Source organism: Xenopus tropicalis, chromosome 5 (assembly GCF_000004195.4).
Source record: "Xenopus tropicalis strain Nigerian chromosome 5, UCB_Xtro_10.0, whole genome shotgun sequence".
In the NCBI taxonomy this organism is placed as follows: Eukaryota; Metazoa; Chordata; class Amphibia; order Anura; family Pipidae; genus Xenopus; species Xenopus tropicalis.
The window spans coordinates 29668020-29674753 of record NC_030681.2 but is presented as its reverse complement, the minus strand read 5'-3'; positions in this window follow the sequence as shown (position 1 = coordinate 29674753).

Below are 6734 nucleotides of genomic sequence, written 5' to 3'. Positions count from 1 at the left end.
AAAAGTACTAAGTCACATACCCTAGATGTCCCCTATCAGGACAAACTCTAGACTGAAAACTTAAAGGGGTTGTCCAGCTTTAAATTGATGTTTAGTATGAGGCAGACATTGATATTCTTAGATAATTTGCAGTTTGTCTTCAATATTTATTTGTTATGGTTTTTCAGCTATTTAGCTTTTTGTTCAACATCTATCCAGTTTGGTAAATCAGCAGCTATTTTTTTGCTAGTGTCTTAATTGTCCTAGCAACCAGGCAGCGGATTGAATGAGAGACAAATATGAATAGTGAGGATCTGCATAGAAAAAGAAGTAGTAAAAAAATAATGATAGCAATAAACATGTAGACTCACAGAGCTTTAGTATTTGGCTGCTGGGGTCAATGACCCTCATTTTAAAGCAGAAAGAGGCAGAAGATGGAGGCAAATAATTCAGAAATTTTTTAAAAAAAATACTAGAAACCAATTATAAATTAGCTAGGGAATAAGCATTCTATAAAGTAATAAAATAACCACCCCTTTAAGTTTCATTAAATGTTCACCTTTAAGTTAAATTTTAGCATGTCATAGATTGATCATATTTTTGTTTTATAGTTATTTTTTTTATATTTTACTTGTCTTCCAATTCTGCTTCTTTGCAATTATCAAATGCAGACCAATTGTAATTTCCCTTAGAATTTCACATCTACATCACAGTAAAAATTATTTCTAAAGAGAACTAATATTAATATTTAGCTTACATAAATCTTCATTTTGGACCCTCATGTAATAGTCATAAGTGCAGTTTCCAACTGGATTTATTGATCGTGTTGGGGGGAATAATCTAAAGTGGTTTAAATTCAAGTTAAGCTATATGGTCACACTGGTGGAATGGGACAGTGTACTAATTTTGTATAATTCAATAATGTTATCCCAAGTTTAATAGGAAATCAGAAAAACTTATTATTTGTTATTTAATTCCAAAAATCCACTCATAAAGATTCTGTCGGCAGCAATCCGTAAGTAATTAATTATAGAAAATGCAAGTAAGTTCAGTTGCTCACTGGCATTTCTGTAACCAATTGCTTGAGCCTAGGGGCTCTAGCAAATGTGTAACAAAATGCATTGTGATATATTTTATAAAATATTTTGACCACTAGTTATGCAGTTGGATCAATTATTTTTTATTTTGTTGATTTGCACAATTGTTGTTGTTTTATTGCATTTGTATCCCTGCATTATTGTTCATTGTGTGTTTTTAGCATAGCTTTACAGTTTGATGTAGAAAGGCACCTTTACCCATGTTCGATTCATCAGAATGTGTACTTTCCAAAAGTATATGTTTTCTGGGGGTCTTAGTACAGTTAGGGGGTCTTATAATACACAGTCCGGGGGCTCTGTTTGGAGAAGTTACGTTAGCAGGTAAAAAAATTCATATGCACTACTTTTTTTTAGGGTCCGTGCATACCAAGTTCTTTGGTATATCTGTGATTTGGGGCATAAAACTGTTCAGTATACCTCTGGTGTTCATATTTGAGGTGGTTTCCTTTGTAAGTAATAAATATGCAAGAAAATGTGGCAAATAGCAGCATTTTTAGGTGACTTTCAGAAATGCCAATAATAATGCGGCTGCTGCATGTAAATTACTGGAGAGTGATACATTAAGGCGGGAAAAAATGAGTACAGTATCACAAAGGGGTAGGGAGCTGGCATACCCCAGCAGTTTCTCTGCCTCATCATGTTACTTTAAGCCTGTCATTATGCACTTCGCCCACACTTAAGTACGCTGCTCTGCCTCCTTCTCCCTGGCACTGATTGGCAGAATGCAGGCATTGAATAACAAACCCATAACTCGGCAGGAAGTGCATATATGACTCCCAACTGTAAGGAGGGGGAATGGGGTAGTTGTAGGTAAGAAGTGTGATTGGTATGTGGCAGATTGCAGAACAGCAAGTAGGTCAGAGAGGCGGGAGGCGAAGTGAATGCTGCACTAGTGTCACACACTTGGAGCATTGGTTCTCACTCAGGGAGTCAGGAAGATTTGGTGAGAATTCTATAATAAATGGGGCACTCAAAAACAGGAAGAGAGAAAAAAAAAACACATTAAATGCTCATGATATTATATATGCAGATCCCAAAATAACAGGCTTGTGGACAATGTCCTTCAGCAGATAAAGAATAAAAGTCCAGGAACATAGTAGTTAACCAGAGGTGCTGTCACTTCAAATGGAGCCAAAGCAGAGCCAGAACCCTTAGAGAATGTCTAGCCAAAATAAGTGGATCTACTGAGGTGGCAGAGTGGGAAAATAATATGAATATGAGACTGGAGAAATATGAACGTTATCTAGTAGAGAATAAGAGGAAGAACTTGGAACGAGACCATTCAGATTTCCAAAAAGGAAGAATATATAAGTGGAGTATGGAAAAGAACAGGGAATAGAAAAGAACAGGGAGTAAAACCACAGACAAATTTAGACAGAAAGGGATGAATGTGTATAATGACAGAATGAGTAATCAGATAGAAAGAATACTTGTAGCTAATAATACCACATGTATAAACATCCTATTCATAAGCACCAATCGTCGTTCAAATACATTGAAAGATACAGTGGAAAGAGTGGGTTTGCGAAATTGTAATGAGAGGACGCCTTTTGGTGAAGAACGTCCATCCTTGTTGAATACTGGTGAGGTTAATTGTACTAACAGATATTCACCACTTTCAGATACTGAGGACATATCCTCTATTCCCACGTCCATTTCTCTCCTTGAGAGGGTCAGATGAGATCTTATCAAACTGGGACCCAAACCTAAAGTGTCTAATAGTGGTAATAATACTTTTTTAGAGGTGGGAATCTGGAAAAAAGGAAAAGGGCCCAAGAAAGAGGGAAAGGGGGGGGGGGGGGGGGGGGGACTGGACAGGGCAACAGGGGTGGTAGATTGTATAACTCCAAAAAAGCTGAGAATAGGAGATAATTATAAAAAGAAGCAGATATTTTTAATCTCTGTAATGTTAAATTAAATACCAACCATATCAGATGTTTGAAAATGGGTTTAAATTATGCTCCCATAAATAAAATGATTGGTTTTGATTGGTTTTTGATACATTAGGCATTTAACCAGTAAGAAGGAACAGCTATAGTGAAACAGTGTAATATGGTAGGTAATGTACCTGCACTTTTAGATACCCCACATGACAAAATTAATATCTTAACAGCCTATAATCTTATGAAGAGTTTCCAATCAATTCAGGATTTTTTACATAAATTATATGAGGAAAGTATCCACACTGATTTATGAGGTAAACATACACAACCTTTGAAGAAAGATAGGGGAGATTTGATAGATCCATTCTATAATAATGTAGTATCTGATTTTAAAACTTTGGGTAATAATAAATCCTCAGCAAATTCCAAACAATCAAGGGGTTTAACAAAAGTACCATCTAATATGACTAAAGGGGAGAAAATGGCTTTAGCAGACTTCTCTAGGAATCCAGATACTGTTATTAAAGCTGCAGACAAGGGTGGGGGTATTATGTTATTAAATAGAGAAGCATATATGAAGGAGTCTTTACGCTTGTTTGGAGACACCACATATCATTTGGTTTTAAAGCACAATCCCACAAGAAATATTTTGTCTTTCAAAATGCTTGTACATAATGGGTTTATAGAAGAGGCCATTTCTAAGGGAGAATGGGACTTTATTATGGATACTACTTTTCAGATTCCGTATTTCTATTAATTACCAAAAATTCTCAAAAATGTTATAGAGCCACCTGGTTGTCCAATTATAGCAGGTGTGGACTCTATCCCAGTGCGCCTATCCCATTATATTGATCTTCACTTACAAAAACACATTATTAATCTTAATTCATATGGAAAACTGATTTTTGGCGGGCAACTGTAGATGCCCAATCTTAACATATGAATATTTGTCATGATTTTGGTCTTCGTGCAGTTAAATTTTTTCTTGATCAGGATTTTTATATGTCCCTGGAACAAAATTGGTTTCTAATTTATTATATGAAACATATACTTAAGCACAATTATTTTGAGTTTATGGACAAAATTTATCTTCAGGTCTGCCATACAGCAATGGGTACAACTTCTTAGACTTAATTCTGAGAGGTGAAAATGGTAGTATACTTACCTCGAGGATGTGGCTGTTAACAGTTATTTGAATAGCCAGCAACCATCATCCCAAATGGCTTCTAAATATTCCCTAAAGCCAGTTGTGAGGATAAATTGTTCTGGATTAAAGGCATATGATAAAGAAGCTAAAGGCTATGAGGATTGAGTTATCCGGAAAGCTAGTTATGTCTAGGAAAAGAGATAGGGAACAACTTTTGAAAAGTAAAATCGGAGATTACAATCCACCCTTGAAAGAAAAACATGGGGAAAAGTTTACCCCAAAGATATGTACAACATATATGGTTTTGAAACAGACACTGCAATATAACAGAGGTACTAGGGTAGATGGGGTAGGAAATAATCCCATCTTTTGTTCCACCTACAATCCCTGGCATAAGGATATTAATGCTTGTCTTAATAAACATTGGAATATCCTTCGATCTGATCCCTATCTAAAACCAATTTTAGATGTTAGACCCCAGGTTATATTTCGGAAAACTCAAAATTTGTGGAATATGTTAGCACTGAGTAAACTGAGGAATTTCTCGACACGTATGCCGCCTTTATTACAGCCAAAAGGCAGAATTTTCAAATGTGGAAAACAGAGGTGCCTTACATGTGAGTATATTCCACATACAAAAGATGTTTTTGTCTCTTCAGTAACAGGAGAAAAGTTCTTCATTAAACAGCACATGTCATGCATGTCGAAAGGTCTTATTAACGTGTAGATGTGGACTCCAATATGTAGGACAAACAAAAAGGAAGATCATTTTAGAGAACGTATATTAAAGATTTTTAAAAGATGATAAAACACAAGGTTTAACTAAACATTTTTTTGCATTTCCCAGAGAAATACAGGTATTGGGTACTGAACTTATAAAACCCTGTCAAAGTGAGTGCAGTTAATTAAAGAATTACAAAGAAAACAAAGTTTTTGGATCTACAGATTACAATCTTTGTCTCCATTTGGCCTATATGAATTTCAGATTTTGAAGTTATATGATGTGTTATTTTTATCTGGGTTTTTTTTATTTTTAATGCCACCTAAGGTCCCCATTTTTTATTTTTGTGTAATGCATATTATTATGAGGTTTATGCATGTATATAACGTGCATATACTTATATACAGATATGTTTTTCATATATGGGATACATGTAATTTTTTTTGTATGTGGGCTTGCTATTACTGCATTGATGATCGTACAGGTATAGGACCCGTTATCCAGAATGCTCGGGACCAAGGGTATTCCGGATAAGGGGTCTTTCTGTAATTTGGATCTCTATACCTTAAGTCTACAAAAGAATCAATAAAACAGTAATTAAATCCAATAGGATTGTTTTGCATCCAATAAGGATTATTTATATCTTAGTTGGGATCAATTACAAGGTACTGTTTTATTACTACAGAGAAAAAGGAAATCAGTTTTAAAATTCTGAATTATTTGATTAAAATGGAGTCTATGGGAGATGGGCATTCCGTAATTCGGAGCTTTCTGGATAACGGATTTCCGGATAAGGGATCCCATACCTGTACCTGTATAACAATGTTTTTGGAAGAGTATTATGGGGCAAGAGATATTGGGTCGCATTCAAGGCTATGCGGCTATTTACGCACCAATTAAGGCTCTTTCAACTGGACATTCCACTTTAGATGGTTCTGTGTATGCGCATCCAGTGCGGGATGAGCAAATTTCTATTCTAGAACTGAAACCACCTTAACATTTGTGTGCAATGACCTGATGAGCATTCAGGTGCCCCTTTCCATCTTTTGCCCGTTTCTTACTTGTCTGTTGGGCTGATGACTATGTGACATTGTGCTGTTCTATTAAACGCTGGTGCGCATGCGCTGTTCATTAAAAGTAGACACACGCCCATTTTGGTACTATTACTATTTTTTTGTACTATTACTATTTTAAGCCTCTATAGGACTCAATGGTTCTCGGCAGTCACATAAAGTTGTATAAATTTTGAACGTTTGTTCATTTCTCTACTGTTTGGGGAAAATACTCAGAATTATGTCATATTTTTCATTAAGAAAATATGTACATAGACACTAGATAACCCCTATTTAAAAAAATGCATCCTTAAGGCAAAAATCTAAATCATTTGAATCAGTTCTTGTGCATCTATATATGTGACATTTCAGTGTGGATTGTTATCATTGTGAAGAACTATGCTCTCAATTTATACATCCAATAAAAGTTAATAATACTAGCAGGCTAGTAGCAAAACAAAGTGTGCCAAAAATAGGGAGAGAAGTAGAAAGCACATATAGATGTAAGTGCAGTAATACAAGATAACAAGGGAAGTTTGAGAACAAATGTATGACAGCAAAAACATTTTCTTCACCTATGTATGTAGTGGGACTACACCTCATGTAGTATGTTACAATATGAGTATTCTGGATAATGGGTCCTATACCTGTACAATGAAAAATATGCAAAACGTGAACCGACTGTTATATCCTTACAATAGATACAGTGTCAGACATAGACGCTGCACAAAAAGTTTCTACTTCACATTTTCACATATACATTTCTTTTCTTTTTGCAGAGATCATGGAGGAAGGATTCCATACACTGAAAAATTTGGAGATGAAAAGATAGTGCTTTTCGTTATAGCTCTTATT